This window comes from Gadus morhua, chromosome 4 (assembly GCF_902167405.1).
Source record: "Gadus morhua chromosome 4, gadMor3.0, whole genome shotgun sequence".
NCBI lineage: Eukaryota > Metazoa > Chordata > Actinopteri > Gadiformes > Gadidae > Gadus > Gadus morhua.
Window position 1 is genome coordinate 28,678,855 of NC_044051.1, and position 20,337 is coordinate 28,699,191.

Here is a 20,337-nt window from a genome sequence, read left to right on the forward strand (position 1 = left end):
AGACTATATCACCCCTCTCTCTTGCCGCTCTTAGCTCTGGCATCAGCTCCTTTCTTTTTTGCCTCACTGATTCTGTGAAATCTTCATTTATGAAGATTCTGGTTCCTTTGAGTGCCTTTGTGCGCTGTAGGATTGATGTTCTGTCCTTGTGTCGGAGGAATTTAACCACGATCGGCCTTGGTCGTTCACCTCCAGGTTTCCCTGCGCGATGGGCCCTCTCCACCTCCACGTCATGCTGCAGCTGTAGCTTCTCAGCCCAAGTACCCCTGACTGCAGCCCGCAGACGGAGCCCACATGGAGGGGGCGGGCACTCAGTCCACATGGAGGGGGCCGGCCCTCCGCCCGCATGGAGGGGGCTGGCCCTCCGCCCACATGGAGGGGGCCGGCACTCAGTCCACATGGAGGGGGCGGGCACTCCGACCACATTGACGATTGAGCAGATTTCCGCTGCTCTTGTTAATGCAAGAGTAAACGGTAATACTATGTTAAGCTAGCGGGAGCCCATGCTGTTAATTAAATTATACAAACAGATGGTACGGGAGTATTGTGACTGGGTATCTTTCTTGCTGCGTACCATGGAACTATTATAAAGTTAAGCATAGCCTAAACGACTTGCAAATACATTTTCTCTTGTTTATTTTTTTTTCGCATAGCTGTTCCACTCATGGACCTATTAACCCTTGTAAGGTTTTCGGGACCCGTTTTCAGTTTTTAGCTTTATAAAAGTGATACAAATAATTATTTTTTTGAACTAAGATTCATTGGCTTTGGCTCATTTTCTTTGAGGAACATAAATCAGAAAACATTTTCAATGACCCCCCCCCCCTGTATACCCCCCCATCACATTTATATTACACACAGGGTGTTCGGGTCCAGTGGACCCGGAGCTAGTTTTAAGTGTGGAAATCATAGGTTCTGTGCACCCTCATTTTCCCTTCTTCCTCTCTGTGTGTGTGTGTGTGTGTGTGTGTGTGTGTGTGTGTGTGTGTGTGTGTGTGTGTGTGTGTGTGTGTGTGTGTGTGTGTGTGTGTGTGTGTGTGTGTGTGTGTGTGAGAGAGGTGAAGCAGGTGAATGGGCCCTTGGTGTGAGCACCCACAGTGTGCACCCACTGTTCCCGCACAAGGTTGCAAAATTGGAGCACCCAACACTATCTACACCCATATTCCCACACATTTCACCCTCTGTCTTGCGGGAACCAAGCTTGGGGACCTGACACTATAGAAAAGCTCTGTCAGCGTGGTTCCATACCACAACTGATCAAGATGGCAAAGCGATTCTCTGTTCAGACTGCCTTACAGTTGATATTTGAAGAGACAGAGGTGTGTGTGTGTGTGTGTGTGTGTGTGTGTGTGTGTGTGTGTGTGTGTGTGTGTGTGTGTGTGTGTGTGTGTGTGTGTGTGAGAGAGAGAGGTTAAGCAGGTGAAGCAGGTGAATGGGCCCTTGGTGTGAGCACCCACAGTGTGCACCCACTGTTCCCGCACAAGGTTGCAAAATTGAAGCACCCAACACTATCTACACCCATATTCCCACACATTTCACCCTCTGTCTTGCGGGAACCAAGCTTGAGGACCTGACACTATAAAAAAGCTCTGTCAGCGTGGTTCCATACCACAACTGATCAAGATGGCAAAGCGATTCTCTGTTCAGACTGCCCTACAGTTGATATTTGAAGAGACAGAGGGTTTTGATGGTGATGCAGAGGAAATAGTTTCGGAAAGTGAGGATAACATTTCAGAGTCTGACACCGAGTTTGAAGAGGAGGATGAGCATCAGCCAGCTCCGAAACGTAAAAGAGCCTCAGGACTAGCCCTTCAGCAGGCAGGACCAGCCCGCAAGCAGCCAGCCCCAGGACCATCCCGCGAGCAGCCAGGACCAGCCCGCAAGCAGCCAGCCCCAGGACCAGCCCGCGAGCAGCCAACCCCAGGACCAGCCCGCGAACAGCCAGCCCCAGGACCAACCCGCAAGCAGCCAGCCCCAGGACCATCCCGTGAGCAGTCAGGACCAACCCGCAAGCAGCCAGCCCCAGGACCAACCCGCAAGCAGCCAGCCCCAGGAACAACCCGCAAGCAGCCAGCCCCAGGAACAACCCGCAAGCAGCCAGCCCCAGGAACAACCCGCAAGCAGCCAGATGTAGGACCAGCCCGTCAGCCAAAAAGAAACGCTGTGAAGTGTGTGGACCCATGATGGACAGAAAAACACAATATACATGGAACCAGTGCAAAAAAATACATATGCAATACACACACAGTGAGACTCTGCCCCTCATGTGTGGTATAGTCTGATATACGTATAATGGCCGAGTTCAAAGGCTTTAATGTGTTGTTCAGACAGATGTTATTGAGTATGTTTAAATTTCTAATGATATTGATTATTTCCAAGTTATGCCTGTTTTATGAGGCATTTCCTTATTTTGTTGCTTTTTAATACAAAAAGAAACAAAAACGAGTGGCACCTCTATTCATAAATGTGATTTAACAAAGGTAAAGTGAACAAATTTAACATATGTGTTGTTTATATTACTTGCAATTGGGATGAAGTAACCATCTGGTGAGTATTTAAAAAAAAAAGCTTGATTATGTTGAATTAAAAGGCAATGGGTCCACCAGACCCAGCAGCACCTCCTGTGTGACAAAAAAACAAACACCCTATGAAGGTTAAGGTTCCACTTAAGAGTTCACGTTACAACCGTTCGCCGTTGCTCCATGTTTAAATCACAGTGCATTGTTCGTGAACCTGTTCACTAACTGAAATAGTGCCCCCTAGTGATCTTTTTTTTTTTTACTCAGTATTAATAGGCCTACTATTGCTGTTTTCGCTTGAATTTTTGTATTTCTCTACTGATTGCTTCGATAATGCAACATTAAAAGTTACTAACAGCGACTTCACACAGAAGCTCCGGCTTAGGGCCCCCCACCGCCCTTGGGCCCCTGGGCATGTGCCCGGTGTGCCCGTGCGGTAATCCACCCTTGCCTGTAAACAATGCAACGTGTGCGAACTCCTGTACCCGTCTGTCTGTGAGAGTTACAGGCCCAGTAAGAGCCAAAATAAGATTTGGGGAACTATGAAGACTGGGACCCAAAGGTATGACCTTAACAGATGTAATGTGAGGAATAACGAAGTGACCACATCTAAGGGCAAAAAATGTACCTCAATAGACATAATGAAAAGCTACATGTGTGAAGCACATTAAGTTACACCAATCACAGGAGCACTAACAACAGTCTTTTTATTCAACAAAACAAAAACAAAAAAATAACAACTACAAAACATAACATAAAAGATAAATCAATAAAGAGTAGAACAAAGTCTCAACGGGGGGGGGGGGGGGGGGGAACACACTGACGCCTTCCTCAGTGAGGTGGACGCCACTCTCGCTCCACGCCCTGTCGCCCGACATCGCCGCCACCGCCTCCATAGCTACCAAGCGCCGCCATTATGCTGCATCATCAGACTACTGGAGTCGTGTGGCGCAGGCGTCACGGGGAGGGGGACGGGGAGGGGGAGATGTGTTTGACTCAAAAGAGGCAAACACCTTCAGGTTTCTCCTGTCCATAATCTCCACACAGAACAGTTCATAGTCAGTTTGGAATCTGAATGAAAATTGGAATGGTTTCCGCGTTTCTTCCTCATCCCCGCCGTCATAGGATTTGCGCTGCGTTGATGCTGCCATCTGCTCCCATCCTTCCATCCCAATGACCTCTGGGAGAGAAACGCTGTCCTTGAAGTACTGCAACTGGCACCATGCTGCTGCCTGAATTGTGTCCTTCAGGACAACATCATCTTCCTTGAAGAAGAAAGAACAATTATTTGTGTCTGTACTTGACACCCTACTCTCCCAAAACCACAAATTGGTATGCAAACAAAGGCTACTACTACTGATGAGTTTTCAGTGATAAAAAACACTATTCAACTAGTCATCAGAACTATTTCATCTGGCTATACATACAACCTCCAGCATTATGCACATATTACATACCAGGTTCCCAGGTTCCAGTTCCTGGTCTTCAGTTTTGTCTGGAAATAAAACAGATTGTTGTTGTAGTTGCAATTTTTGTTAACAACTTATCTAATTCACTTCAACTAGCTATACGCAATAGAAATCGGGGAGTCCGGAAAAAGTAATGACAGAGACTTTATTGTTACCCACAAAATAGGTACAACAGAGCCGAGCATGAGGTTTGCAAAAGACACACTGACTGGGGCTCCGATCCCAGTCCCTCTTATCCACACCAACTGAGCTGTCATGCATGTTATATGACCGCCCTGGTATATGTTCAAAATGGCCTTACATGGTATGGAAAGTTAGCCTTACATTCCCTTACGTATGTGCTCATCTCCTGTAGTTAATGTAAATAATGGGAGGATGTCATTAGCCTGGGCCCCAAAGTCTTTGGTGCCTTATTAGGCCATTGCTCTGGGTCCAGAGGTGGTTTCTCTACTTTTCCACCATTAATGTTTATGCCTGATGTATATAGGCCTGATAATACTCATAATTAATACAAAAGTAATGTTTAATTTCTCCCACATTGTCTGTAATGTTGAGTAGGCTAATACAATGGAATAATAAAAGTAGGCCCTAGTAGTGCAATAGATCAGCCATGGAGTAGGCTATAACTTGTATATTGATGGAGATATGTGTACAACTTAATTTGGAAGTAGAAGCCTCATAGAATCAATCATATCTCACAAATACTGAATATGTGTAGGCCTACATGGATTCACCTGGATTAACAGTCTATACATTACCTGATCCTTCAGAGCTGGATGCTGTTGGAGCAACTCTAGCCCTTTTTGTGCAGATATCTTTATCCTGAAATGTATTAGTGGTGGGAGGGTGGTAAGACTATAGTCTTTCACAATTGCTCTAAGACAACATCACACATTACAGTATATGACACGTACCTGTAGCTTTTTCCCCTCCCGTCTTCTCTTCCTGCTTCCTGAAAGCTCCTCTGCAGACCTTGGTGAGTAAATGGCATACATTACATATTTTCAAACAATTTTGGCAAGTTTGTTACAGTGAAGCAAATTATTTCAGAACTGTAAAGGAAACGTTAAACCCAATCTAAGACACTTACGGCAGGGGGAAGTTCTTCAAAAGAACAAGGCACCACCATCGCCGTATTTGCTTCATGTTTGACTGACAAAAGAAACAATAGTCAAATGGGTTAACAAATACAAATCAAGAGTGACAAAAAAACCTTGCCTCCACTAGTGATGATACACTTATGTAAACATACCTCAGCAAAGTCCCACCTTCCATCCATGACAATGTACAAGTGGTTTATATTTATGATTATAGAAATAAAAACAACTCCTTCATTTATTTTTGAAAAGAGAAGAAATACCACCCCAGTTGCCCCAATATGACATATTCATAATATACTGAATAGCCATTTCCTTACCATCAACACAAACACCCCACAGTTGTTGGAAAAACCTTGCCTGGGTGCACCCTGTAGTGTGGAGAGTACACATGTTTTAGTAGAAGGTAGAATCAGATGGTTTATTTCTGAAATAATAATAATAAAAAATAAAAAACCTGAAGATCATCCACAGTAAGAGTCTTCCAAGGCCCAGGGGCTAAGATCTGAGCTAAGTTTCTGTGAACACAGTATATAGGAAAGTCAATTTAACAGTACAATACTTCTGCTATTCTTAACCCTCCTAAACATGCATAAAAGCTTAGAACACAGTTGTAACAGGATAAGCCAACAGGCTGTAATAAAAAAAAAAAAAAAAAATGGCCTAATGGGGTCAGAACAGCCCCACTGATAAGTTGCAACTATGCCTCTGTTTCACGCATCCAATTGGAAATTATGTACAGTATCTAAAATTTTAGTTTATGTAAAACAGAGCCACAATTTAAAAATAAAAAATCGATAAGTGGTCTGAACTGAACTACCACTATCCAGAATTGTAAAATTGGCGATCTAAAAAACCTGAATGGTATGGTGCGACTTTGATCTCTCCACCCAGTGCCACAGAGGGGATCTAGGAAGAAAATCTCCCTAGCTTGGGGCTTGAGGATCTGTCAATGTTATGTGTACAGATATAAACAGACACATAAACGTACAACCTTCAAAGCTATGTCATCAAAGTTGTTGGATTTTCAAGTGATTCAGTGATTAATAAAACAAAGCTATGATACATTTCACTTCTTGTGAAGGACATGATCATAAATTAACTTAAATTAAACCTAGTCTTATGGGCACAAAACAAAAGTGATGGCAAAACTGAATGTTCTTACACAAAGGTTCCAGTGTCCAGGTAACCAGACCGGAAGAACTATCCACTGCAGACTAGTTGCATTTGCCTAGCAAAGGGAAACGATAGACCCGTGTATAATATGAGTGCATGTCTGATACAAAACATGCAATAACAAAAGGATGAATAATATAAAAAATACCGGCAAATGAAGCATGGGGTTCAACGATGATGGGGGACTCCAAGTAGCGACAACATGACTGCTTGCAGCAAACATGCTTGCTACTTTCTGTAACAGACGAAGTTCAACAATCTGTTATAGTAACAATCCATTGTGATTATTTATTCTATTTGGTTTACATATATAAGAAGAGTTTTACAACCTTCTCAATAACTTTCAGACAACTGCTCAGGATCTGGCAAAAAAAAGCATATACAAATGAATTAAGACACTGTAAATAAATTAACAAACATGGATGAAATAGATAACCTTTAAAAGTTTCAATACATTTTGTTCTGTATCGTTACCATCCCATTCACTTCTGATCCCAAACCTATGCTCCAAAAATCGGATCGACTGAGGACTAAGTTGTTCACATATGCAATGTGCTCAGTTGGACTTCTGTTTTTATCGGTGATGTCCTCTAACTAGGGAAGGAAAGACAATATATGTTATTATTAAGTACACTTTACAGATAGGTACAATGTCTTTGTAGTTCACTTCACCTGCTGTGTCTGTATGTCCAGAAGCTCCTGTCCCCAGCATGCTCTGCTCGCCGTTATTTTCTGAAGACTAGTGAAGTCATCCAGCTCACTGTCATCAGTAGCTAGAGGAAAGACCGCCCAAAAAGATTTTCATAATTATGACAAAGTCCACATTGGACCAAATATAATTTGAAGGAGCATCTGACTTACACGTTTGTAGCTCCTCACTGTTATTACTGCGGCTTGATGACATGGTGCACAGTACAGGTTGTGGGGGAAGTACTGTTGAATTAAATGTTAAATGTTTTTTTTAAAGAAACTGAAACATTGAAATTCCAAACATTGTTATATTATATGTATTTTATAGATTACCCATCATTTTTCCATGGCTATCCAATTGCATTTCAGTATTTGCAGGAACAATCTTGCAGAATTCGTCCTTTGTTTTCTGGTTCCTCGCCACATTGTGATGGTGTAAAATATTTCTTTGTAGAAATATATGGTTGGAGGGTGTGGTCATGTTGAGGAAATAATTATTTTTCCTCATTCCTGAAAACAATTGTTCTACACACTGGCTGTTTATTTGACCAACAAGCTCAGGCACGTGTCCGATCTTTCTAAGGACATCACTTGGATCTTGACTGTTGCTCTGGTGGAAGACATCACTAAGAGCATAATGCTCCGATGAGCCAGTTAGTGGGTGGCCATTTTTGTCTTCTGGCACCTTGGGGTTCTTCAACCAAGGCATATGAACTTTAAGCTTGCCCTCTGATGCCTGCTTAATGTTCTCCACAGTTGGCTCCAATAACCTCCCCTGAAATGGTTCAAACGTGTCCGGCTGTCTTCTGTTGGCATGCACTGCTAATCCCCTCGCGTAGTCATAGACTGAAATGTTTGGGAAGTGTTTCCATGACAGCAGCATATCAACATAGTCACGTGGGCTCTCTGCTCTGAGATTGAATTTTACAGAGTACACAACGCCACATGGGCAAGTGATGACAGCCAAGCCACCTACAAGACAACAGAAGTGTTTTGTTAGTAATCTCACAATATTCATCTTTGCACTCTGAAAAAATGCCTAATATACGTAACTCGATGATAAAGCTGTTGCTCATTTACACAAACAAAATTATTGTCAGATTAAATTAAACAACTATTGGATTCACATATTTCACTCACCAGAAGCCCCCCACACCTTCTGAAAGACTTTGTTGTAAGTAACCCTATTGGACATTTTTTGCTGTAATCGGACCACAAGGTCTGTCTTTGAGCCCTTGTTATCCAACCCACAGGCTTTGCAAAGAGCCCGTACTGCCTCTACCTGTTGGGAAAATGCATGTTTTTTATTATTTATTATTGAGAAATTATGTTTTGTGTCACATAAAAGACACATATTTAGTTAAGTTGTTTCACATCAAACTTACCTTCAGGTTTAATACTTCGTCAACCAGGCGCTCTTCAGTTATTAGCTGGTCATCAGCCTCAGTGCTTTCCAGTTTGGGTGTATGTAACTTCTCAAACTCAGTGTTCAGGACATGTGCTGAGCATCTGGTTTGGGGACCGATCCATGGTGCCCAGTGGTGGTAGCTCGGGGCAACAACAAAGGGGTTCTTCTCACCTACTATTGAAATAGTTGCGTAAAGCAATTTGTTTAGAAAATGATTTCACATAATCTCAAACAGAGACAAAACATTGTTATTCTTAAAAGCTGGTTTGACTTTGTTCACGACTTACATGGAATTAAACCTCTGCTGAGCATTTCTCTGGTCACAGCATCCCAGAACTGTTCGATGTCCACATGACCATCATAGTTGTCTGGTGGGCTTTCAATGTCACTGACTGGTAAAAAAAGATAGATATGATGTTGGTGTCAACATGAAAAAAATAAATCATGGGAGCATGCTGCTACAAAAAAAATCCAATATTGTAACTGCATTATAGTTACAATATTGTTGAGATAGTAATTTGGAGAAAGCCGCTATTGTGAAAGCGTTGAGTGAATACATTTTGTGAAACAACATTTTATCAAGCTCACCTGGCATATTAAATACCCCTTTTTTGTGAAGATCCATTACTATAACTGATGGATTGTATCCACAGGATATACATGCATACATGTATTCATGGTCAGTTAAAGCCTCGAAGTGTAAATAGGCCTGCAGAACCCTGTCCTTGTTCGGGAAGGACATTTTTTCTGTAGCTTCAAAAGTGTCAAGAAGTCTACTGACAGCAGTGTGTGTCTGGAAAAATGGAGAGAAATGCAATTAATCATTTAACAATTCAAACATCTTTATTTTAAGATACTTTTGTTATTGAGTCCCATTTTAGGTCAGCCCTGAAACACTACTAGCCTGGCACCGCCCGCCTACGTACTTCCGCTCAATTTTCAGTATCAGTCTGGGCCTGTGGTATATTCGTAGGTTTTCTCCAGACAGATTTTTGCCGGTCCAATCAGCGAACAGAGGGAGTGGCTCAGAAGCCGGCGCATGAAATATGTCACGACCAAACGTTATGCGTTTTGGTTAGCAGATCCAAAGTGGTACTGGCCAGATCCAATAGTTTGAAACTTCAACAGACACCCGCCTTCAAGTGAGTTAACGTTTGTCAATTGAGCGATTCCAGACCTTGTGTACAAATGAAATGAAGTACGATGGTCTGGTAGGACCAGGCTAAAACACTACAGCTTGGACAATAAACAATACTTATTTACAGTTTTAATAGATTGCGTGAATCTTGTCCTTTTGTTGCTGATAAAATAGGCTGTGTCTATAGTGGGATATAATATAATGAATATTATATTTTATAATATTCATTATAAAATATAATGAACTATGTGAGGTGACTATGGCAAGATAGTATAAGGTCATAATGAGGACAATATAAACAGAATGCTCTACTTTTCTACTGTATCATAGTTTATGTATTTAAGTTAACACAAAATATACAGAGTAATGTGGTTTCACCTGTATTCCATTCCTTAACGACAGGCAAAATTGTGGACACCATCCTCCCACTCCTGGTACCTGTACACCATGTTGCAGTCCAGGCATACTCTCCTGTAGGTTGATATTCCTTAGAAAATGTAATACCACAATTGTTGAATATCTTATGCTTGCCTTCTCAGACCAGTAGAGAATATTATTTTGCTATGAATTGAATGTGGCATCATGATTTGATTTGAGGTATGAGAAGCATGAAGTAATGAAAGAATTACCTTCAATGACACTATTGGCTGACAGAATCCTCCCTTTAGAGGTTACAGGGTCACTGAGCATGCAATCACATTCCGTACATCTGGTTTCTTTTGGAATCAAATGCCTTGGATAGCCATTCAACACATGGGCATCTCTGCTCTGTTGTATGAGAGCCTGTGGTATTTCAGCAGGGAGCTTTTTATTCGCCGCGATGTACTTCAGCATTCTTTCTACCCCTTTGTCCCTTGGTGGATAGTTTCCCTCTTCCCGCTGACTGCCGTCCTGCTCTGAAGTCAGTTGTGGTGGTAGGGTTCCCTCTGAATCGGTGGACTTCAGTCTCCTAAACAAGTGCCTTTTTCTTTGAAAAAGGTGCCATTTACCTATGGCTTTATGTTTGCATGCCTGTTTTGGTTTGGCGCAAGGACAATGCCAACTATTTTTTTTGCTTTCATAAGCTACAATGGTCCTTTGAAGCCTGCTATAATAGGACACCTTGGGCTCGTACACAGAAATGTGGTACTTGGCTGGTGGTCCACCGATTGTGAGTTCCAAAGACAGGGGCACACCTTCAGCATCTGCCTCCTTTTGCCGCTGTATGAGGCTTGCTTTCCGCTCCTCTCCAAACCATTTGTTTTGAACCATCAAAACCAAGGATTCCTCAGATAAAACAGGAACTTTGCTCTCTGACCGTGGGCAGTATGACAGTGACCTTAGATGATGACATTCAAAGGGTAATATCCTGGATCGTACGGCAAATTCTGCATTCAGTTGGCATTGGTTCAACTCACATACAATTTTCTGTGTCGGTCCCCATGTTTTTTTTATCACGTGTATGGGTGTTGCTGGACCATGAAACGACTTTTCAACCGCAAACACACCATTTTTTGGATCGATGCACTGACATGCCAAATGTCTTTCTTTCGAGACAACCTCAAAAGAATCGACGTGCTTCCGGCGTATGTGTGTCTTGTAATTCTTACGGTTTAATTGGAGGTTGCAGTGTGAACAAGTAACCTTTGCTATTTGTCTCACAGGAGGGACTTGTCTCACAGCAGGGGCCACTGGGGTAACTGGAGGGGTCGCTGGGGTGACTAGAGGGGCCACTGGTGTGAATGGAGGGGCCACTGGTGTGGATGGAGGGGCCACTGGAGGGGCCACTGGTGTGAATGGAGGGGCCACTGGGGGGGCCACTGGGGGGGCCACTGGAGGGGCCACTGGGGGGGCCACTGGTGTGGATGGAGGGGCCACTGGAGGGGCCACTGGTGTGAATGGAGGGGCCACTGGGGGGGCCACTGGGGGGGCCACTGGAGGGGCCACTGGGGGGGCCACTGGTGCGGATGGAGGGGCCACTGGAGGGGCCACTGGTGTGAATGGAGGGGCCACTGGGGGGGCCACTGGAGGGGCCACTGGAGGGGCCACTGGGGGGGCCACTGGTGTGGATGGAGGGGCCACTGGAGGGGCCACTGGTGTGAATGGAGGGGCCACTGGGGGGGCCACTGGAGGGGCCACTGGAGGGGCCACTGGGGGGGCCACTGGTGTGAATGGAGGGGCCACTGGAGGGGCCACTGGTGTGAATGGAGGGGCCACTGGGGGGGCCACTGGGGGGGGCACTGGGGGGGCCACTGGGGGGGCCACTGGAGGGGCCACTGGAGGGGCCACTGGTGTGAATGGAGGGGCCACTGGGGGGGCCACTGGAGGGGCCACTGGGGGGGCCACTGGTGCGGATGGAGGGGCCACTGGAGGGGCCACTGGTGTGAATGGAGGGGCCACTGGGGGGGCCACTGGAGGGGCCACTGGTGTGAATGGAGGGGCCACTGGGGGGGCCACTGGAGGGGCCACTGGGGGGGCCACTGGAGGGGCCACTGGGGGGGCCACTGGTGCGGATGGAGGGGCCAATGGAGGGGCCACTGGTGTGAATGGAGGGGCCACTGGGGGGGGCACTGGAGGGGCCACTGGAGGGGCCACTGGTGTGAATGGAGGGGCCACTGGGGGGGCCACTGGAGGGGCCACTGGTGTGAATGGAGGGGCCACTTGGGGGGACACAGGAGGGGCCACTGGGGGGGCCACTGGAGGGGCCACTGGAGGGGCCACTGGGGGGGCCACTGGGGGGGCCACTGGAGGGGCCACTGGGGGGGCCACTGGGGGGGCCACTGGAGGGGCCACTGGGGGGGCCACTAGAGGGGCCACTGGAGGGGCCACTGGGGGGGCCACTAGAGGGGCCACTGGAGGGGCCACTGGGGGGGCCACTGGGGGGGCCACTGGAGGGGCCACTGAAGGGGCCACTGGGGGGGCCACTGGAGGGGCCACTGGAGGGGCCACTGGGGGGGCCACTGGTGTGAATGGAGGGGCCACTGGGGGGGCCACTGGAGGGGCCACTGGAGGGGCCACTGGGGGGGCCACTGGAGGGGCCACTGGAGGGGCCACTGGGGTGACTGGAGGGGCCACATGTCTCTCTGGAGGGGCCTCTGGGGTGTTGTGCGATTCCAGGTGCTTTAAAATCTGTTTTCGGTCTATAATTGTTATTGCACAATTACAACAATGAAAGTGCGTCTTATTCCTGCAATCTAAACCGCACTTTATGATTGTGAACTCTGAAAGAAGAAATATACAAGATAAACAATTAATAATAACTGCTTTCATAATGGACATATTTTAAATAGTGTATTTAAAATGGTATCAAATATATAATAATAATAATAATAATAAGAAGAAGAAGAAGAAGAAGAAGAAGAAGAAGAAGAAGAAGAAGAAGAAGAAGAAGAAGAAGAAGAAGAAGAAATTAAGAAAATATACCTCTGTATTTAACCGAGGCATGGCATGTGATGTGATAGTCGATAACACATTTTGATGCTTTGTATTGGCAGAAGGGGCAGTGATGAAGACCGCTGCAGCTGTCCAGATGTATTTCAGGGCTCTCGCCATCCGCAATTACACTGACGTGTCTCTAAAAGTAAGAGAAAATCAGTATAAACATAAAAGCAGTTTTCTACAAAAAAACATTGCAGCGTTTCGGTTTTCTATTTTTCGGCTGCTTTGTATAAGATGGCGTGTGCATATACACGATGTAATTAGACTAAAATAATATTGATATTCGATTTCTGTGGACTCTTATGAACAATTCAAGACCCAACATGAAGTATCAACTCATTGCTAAGGATATCCACAACGATGATAAAGTAAGTATGCACCAAGGGTGGGGGAGGGTGAGGGGGGCTATTTTGACCTAAGACACTAGGATATATTTGATCTATATTCACTAAACATATTTATTCCACCGAATGGTTGACATTGGTTGACACTAAGCTTTCCAACGGTGTATGACATGACTATATCACTCAACCTTATGATGCTGAAAATTGACCTAGCATGTTGGGGGGAACATGCTAGGTGTAACTAAAACTTTCCCGCCGGCGGGAATTGACGATTAAGTAGTTAACAAGACATAATACACAATTGCATGAATATTACTAAATATATTAAGCATTTTGACAGTCTCACTTACTTGCATGTTTTAGCCATCACTCGCTCGGGCGAGCACACTCTAATTTCTGGTAATTTCTGGTAAATTTCAGCTAACGGGATCAGAAATGCTGTTGATGCTGACCAGTCCTCCTCAATGTGAACTGAGTGCCCGCCCCCTCCATGTGGACTGAGTGCCCGCCCCCTCCATGTGGGCGGAGGGCCGGCCCCCTCCATGTGGGCGGAGGGCCGGCCCCCTCCATGTGGACTGAGTGCCCGCCCCCTCCATGTGGGCTCCGTCTGCGGGCTGCAGTCAGGGGCTTCTCTCTCAGCCAGCACCTTCTTCACTTTTTCCTCTGCCTCTGCCCAGGTCTCTCCTGGTGATTCAGCGATGCCATCAAACACCAGGTTGTTGCGTCTGGACTGTCCCTCGAGGTACTCCATCTTGTCTGTGGCAACCAGCAGATTCTCACACATTTTATAGAGGTCTGTCTGGGTCGCGCTGCAGCGCTCTGTTTATTGCGCGTTGGAATTCTTTACTTCATCTACCTCCTTCTGCGTGTACTGCAGGCTGGTTTTAATGTCATGTAGTTCCCTTGATAGCGCATCTAAGCGTGTATTGGTTGTGTCCATTATATCCTTCACAAAGCTTCTGAAATTGTCACTTTGTTGCTGTATCAGCGCCATAAACATTTCTTTTTGTTGGAGGAGTAACTCGCTCACCAGGGAAAGGGGTACGTATTCCTCTTCCACCTTCGCCTCCGCATTTGACCCTTTGGGTGGCATTCTGATGTTTGGCTGGTAACTGCTGCTAGCTGCTGCTGGAGCCAGGTGGATGGTGGCTGCTGCTAGCTGCTGCTGGAGCCAGGTGGATGGGGGCTGCTGCTCAAGCCTGTACTTGGTGGATGGTAGCTGCTAGCTGCTGCAGGAGCCAGGTTGATGGTAGCTGCTAGCTGCTGCTGGAGCCAGGTGGATGGTGGCTGCTGCTCAAGCCTGGGTCTGGTGGATGGTAGCTGCTAGCTGCTGCTAGCTGCTGCTGGAGCCAGGTGGATGGTGGCTGCTGCTCAAGCCTGTACTTGGTGGATGGTAGCTGCTAGCTGCTGCAGGAGCCAGGTTGATGGTAGCTGCTAGCTGCTGCTGGAGCCAGGTAGATGGTGGCTGCTGCTCAAGCCTGGGCCTTGTTGCTGGTAGCTGCTGCTCAAGCCTGGGTCTGGTGGATGGTGGCTGCTGGCTGCTGCTCAAGCCTGGGCCTGGTGGATGGTGGCTGCTGGCTGCTGCTAGCTGCTGCTGGAGCCAGGTGGATGCTGGCTGCTGCTCAAGCCTGGGCCTGGTGGATGCTGGCTGCTGCTCAAGCCTGGGTCTGGTGGATGGTGGCTGCTGCTGGAGCCAGGTGGATGGTGGCTGCCTGTGCTGTTTAGCTGTTGCTGGAGCCAGGTGGATGGTGGCTGCTGCTCAAGCCTGGGTCTGGTGGATGGTAGCTGCTAGCTACTGCTAGCTGCTGCTCAAGCCTGGGCTTAAGGTGTGTAGACACAGCTGGCCTTTGGCCACGTTTTTGAAGTCTGGGGTCAAAAGGTCAAAAGGAGCCGGCACCACGCCGCTTATGAGATAACAAAAAGTTAATGTGTATTTCTCTAATAACTTTTTGTCATTATTAAAGAGAAGCCTGATTCTCAGATATGCGTGTTGGATGGCTAGGGTGTAGGTCTTGGAAGAACTTCAGGCCAAAATCTTGCAAGCGAGCCGCTGGGTGCAGGTGCAACGAGATGGAGCACTTGCTGAGTCATTTCCTGTAGGGCTGGAGCCACAGGTTGAAGCGTATGCGTCCTTTGAGACCCCCTTTGATATATATAAGAGACCTCAAAGTAAAGCTTCCTTAAAGAGCCCATGCCATTAAAATCACATTTTTCCTATTGTTTGTTAAATAACATAGGTCTGAATAAGTTTGTGAGCTGTGGTAAGTTTGAAATCTATGCAGTTTGTCTGCTGAATGCAATAGGCAATGAAAGGAAAAAGGCAGAAGAAATGAGCCGATCTGGATAAGGTGACACTGTGACGTAGCGTTGTCAAATTATTATTCATGGCCCTGCCCACTTGGTTGGTTCGTAACCACCCACAAGAATTCTGAAGGAGTCGTGATTGAGCTAGTGCTAAATGCTAATACGTGTACGGTAGTTGCTTAGTTCGTAGTAACAGGCTAGTTACAGAATTTTGAATGCAATGGCAGAACGACATCGAACTACATGAACTGCGACATGCTGCCTGCCACCGGTTGCCGCGAGGCACCACTGCCGCGAAGCACCACCGCCGGCAGCAGGCAGCAGGCAGCGCACGGTTCTGTCTACTACAGATTGATGTGGAAGTGGAAGAACCAGAGACGTCGGAGAACCCGACGAAGTCCTTTGTGATTCATTATATCGTCTGGACGTGCACACAGCTTTTGGGCGTGATAATATGTATTATTTGATACAGATATCTATGTAGTATATGATATTATTTAGATATAGAGCTCCAGGACTGTAACGCAAGTGTTGTACACTTCCTTGTTATTTGGATAACCGTTCTGCTGTTGGTGTGATGGCGCATAACACGTCGGACTCTCGTCTATGGTATTTCTACAATTAGACCCGTAGTGGGGGTTATCTCAGCCATGGTTGAGAATGAATTGGGGGAAAGGAACTTTGGCTTTGACTCCCTGAAGTCATGAACCACGACATGGAGGAGAAAGGGATTGTTGACCGCGGTCGTCTCCCGCCGGAGCCTCGCTGCCGATGGACCATCGCCTCGGCTTCGAGATGCGGTGATTAGCGCTGACCGCTGCCGAGGCGGCGGGAAGCAGGGCTCAAGCGGGATACATTCGCGGCCAACAATCCTTTTCTCCTCCATGTCGTGGTTCATGTAGCCTACTTCAGGGAGTCAAAGCCAAATTTCCTTTCCCCCAATTCATTCTCAACCATGGCTGAGATAACCCCCACTACGAGTCTCGTTGTAGAAATACCAGAGACGAGAGTCCGACGTGTTATGCGCCATCACACCAACAGCAGAACGGTTATCCAAATAACAAGGAAGTGTACAACACTTGCGGTACAGTCCTGGAGCTCTGCTCTATATCTAAATAGTATCATATAATACATAGATATCTATATCAAATAATACATATTATCACGGCCAAAAGCTGTGTGCGCGTCCAGACGATATAATGAATCACAAAGGACTTCGTTGGGTTCTCCGACGTCTCTGGTTCTTCCACTTCCACATCAATCTGAAGAAGACGCGGTCGTTTGAGATTCATAATAACCTATCGTCTGGAGGCTCACACAGCTTTTGGCCGTGATAATATATATTATATGATATAGATATCTATGTATAATATGGGTTTCTAAGAGCCATTACGATACATCTACCGTAAACAGCGCATGGTACCGTGGCTACAAGCTGCTCAGGGCCAGGTGATAATATATATTATATATTATATGATATAGATATCTATGGATAATATGGGTTTTTACGAGCCATTGCGATACATCCACCGTAAACAGAGTGCATGGTACTGTCAGTGGCTACAAGCTGCTCAGGGCCACACCCCCACCCCCCTCCTTGACCTGCCTTGGCACGCCCACCGTATACAGAGCGCATGGTAGTGGCTACAAGCTGCTCAGGGCCACACCCCCACCCCCCTCCTTGACCTGCCTTGACACGCCCACCGAAACAGCGCGTTTGAGGGAAGCTCAATGTGCGACTGTTTCGGAGTGACTGTAACTCTGCACCACGGCTGAATTTCGGGGACGTCTTTGAATACTGTGGTTGTACATCTAGTGTACAACCCCATAAATAGGAAGCAAACTCAGGAGAAGGAATGAACTCTCACAAATACTTATTTAATAAATTGTTTCAAATAACCCTGCCTTGTTAAATCATTGAGCTTGGTGTTTTGCTTCCAAAAATAGGTTACAGAAGAAGTCTAAACTGCAGAAAATAAAAACATCCAAGCTGCCTTTTAAGGATACCTTGGAATATCTGTCTATTTTTTAACCATCGGACCCTAGTTTACGACAAAAACAACACAGTTTACGGCAGCTCCTTTGCCGCGTGGTTTTTAGAGCCATGTAAGGATTAGAGGGGCTGGTCGATAGCAACCACCATAGCAACCATGACGGTCAAGTGACTGGATGCAGCCCCGTTGAAAAAAATAGAATACCACCCTCAGGAGATTAATGATATTTAAATGATTATGACCATGAAGTCTTTATTTGCATTGGTTTACATTTCGTTCTGTGTAGCATGGAAAAATCTGAGAAACACTCCCATTCGGAATGCATTGGTTTACATTTCTTTCTTTGGAGCACAGTTATTTTTATTTATTTTCAGTTTTTGAGGAGGTGCTTCAAAGATGCTAATTTTTCTGCAATAATCCAAAATCAAATGGAAAAACCCGTTGGCTTTTTGTCAAGGGAACCCAGGGCGACGCTCACTTCCGGGTTGGCCAACATACGTCATCCCTCCACCACTATACTGTAATAACACATGTTGAAGTTGAATGATAATGAATGAATTTATTCTTTATTCTGCCTTAGTATTTATTTATTTATTTAGCAGCGAAATGCAGTGTGTGTGTGTGTGTGTGTGTGTGTGTGTGTGTGCAACCCAGTCGCCAAGAAAAAACGTATACGGTGTACGTTTCCATGAACACTGGATACGTAGCATTTCAACGTAAAAAATAGCGTGTTATACCTACAGTATCCACGTGTGCCGCTGTGGAGGCGGGTTTCGGGGTTTTGGTTTCACGGCTTTCGCGGCAAATTGTGGACACGATTGTTTAGGGGGGGGGGGGGGGAGACTGTTGTTGACCGGGGAGGGGGGGGGGGGGGGGGGGGGGAGACACGTTTGTTGAGGGGGGGGGGACGACACACGATTGTAGGGGGGGGGGGGGGGGTATGGCGAGTGGATAGTGCCAGGATTCCCTGGAGAAGGATAACAACGTGTGAAATGAACGTGTGGAGAAGCTACGCCGCCGCCGTGTGGAGAGGATATGCACGCCGCCGCCGTTGGGACTGGGGTTCGATTCCCAGTCTATATATATAATTTTTTCTTCATTATTTTCTGATATTAATATATCCAATGACTTGTTGATGAATAAGTTGATGACATTTTATAAAAAACGTTAGTTTTTATGTGTCAAAAAGACAAACTGTTTTAAAACGGAGCTCAAAAATGTTTTGATGATTGTATGGGCATGATGTCACTTCATAGGGCAGAGGGGTATTCCACAAAGCCGGTTTTATCACATAACCGGGCAAATTAACCCAGGGTTTGCGGTAACCCTAGGGTTTCCGTTCCAAAATGAACACGGTATGTTAGTTACTATAGCAACATATACTCTGAATCAAACCTGGTCGGACCAGGTTTTGTGCAGGTTAAGTTTGGAACATAACCCGAGGTGCGTTCAGAATCGCAAACATAGGCGAACGTTCGCGAACGATTTTAAACATTTTCCGTTAAACGAACATAAGCAAGCAAACGTTTACGAACATAGGCAAACTGTCTGAAGAGGTAGTTCTCCACAAACAGAGATGGATTGCGGACTGCAAGAGATGTGCTCCCAGATGGAGACATTCGTTGCCATGGCATTAAACTAAACTATATTGAAATCATTTACTCCTTTCCTACACAGAAAGCAATAGATAAAACGTTTCATATAGCCTATCTACACCCTTACTTCAACTGTTGTCTTTTGCATCCTAAAATGCGATTTGAACCTTATATCGCAGTAAGTGGGTACAACTTCGGTGACGTAGCCCTCTATTCTTGAATTTTCCGTACTGGTTGTCTGCAGTAGGCTTTCAACGAGGTCGACCACTTGCAAATCCTCTTCTGTAAACTCTTCCATTAACATGGAGGCTGCCGCTAATACCATGGCCTTTGTATCCATTTTTTTCGTTTACAGTTTGTTAAGAACGGTGTTCAAAAATCGTTCAAAATTAATTGTTTAATGTCAACGCGTTTGTTGCGAACGTTCGCCTATGTTCGCTGAACTTGAACGCACCTCTGGTTTTGGGGATTTAAAGCTGCGTTCACCGCAGATTCCATGTGTTCACAATGGCATGCCCTTTTGATGAGAGCCCTGTTGATACCGGAGCGCCTTTTTTTTTATGACTTTTTGCTGGAGAGATACAGATTCTCACGCAAATCTTTAATATATTTAAATAGCCTTCTCTCTAGATCAGGCGTTCTCACGGCGACGTAGGGTAGCAGGCGTCTTAGTGGCGACGAACTTATCCACACGTCGAGAGTAGACGTACATTTTGTCTGAATTTCCTTATGTACGTCGCCGTGACACCGCCGCCGGTGGACGGATCTTCCATGCCGTCGCCGTGACGTCGCTGCTGGTCTCTCGTCTGCAGCATGGACATAATAAAGGATGGACCACGGACTGGAAAATGGCCGCCCATTCATTCCTATGCAAACTGCTCAGTGGCGCATGGTAACATACAGGAGCGATTTGCTTCCGCGGTATGTGGCCAGGACACGTGACCTAGTCCGTGACGTACCGGATGCAGAGATCTTCTTCTTCTTCTAGTTTAGTGGCGGATCATAGTTTTTCCCCATATACCGCGACCTACTGGACTACTACACAGGAGTTTGTGACAAGGACGTTGACAAGGACAAGAACGTTGGCAAATCATACTTTAAATCATACAAATAAATTCAAAGAAAAAACCAAACTAACGAAACAAAATAAAACAAACTAACAAAATAAATGAATAAATAAAAATAA

At 45.9% G+C, this 20,337-nt stretch overlaps 1 long non-coding RNA gene across 1 annotated transcript; it reads right to left on the minus strand.

The window, feature by feature from the left end:
* Positions 1-5,365: 5,365 nt before the first annotated feature.
* On the minus strand, positions 5,366-6,528 carry LOC115543126 (uncharacterized). Its single transcript, XR_003976669.1, has 3 exons — positions 6,410-6,528; positions 5,543-6,316; positions 5,366-5,456 (listed from the first exon to the last, which is right to left on the minus strand). It is a non-coding gene; the product is annotated as an uncharacterized LOC115543126 (long non-coding RNA).
* Between the last annotated feature and the right edge of the window lie 13,809 nt (positions 6,529-20,337).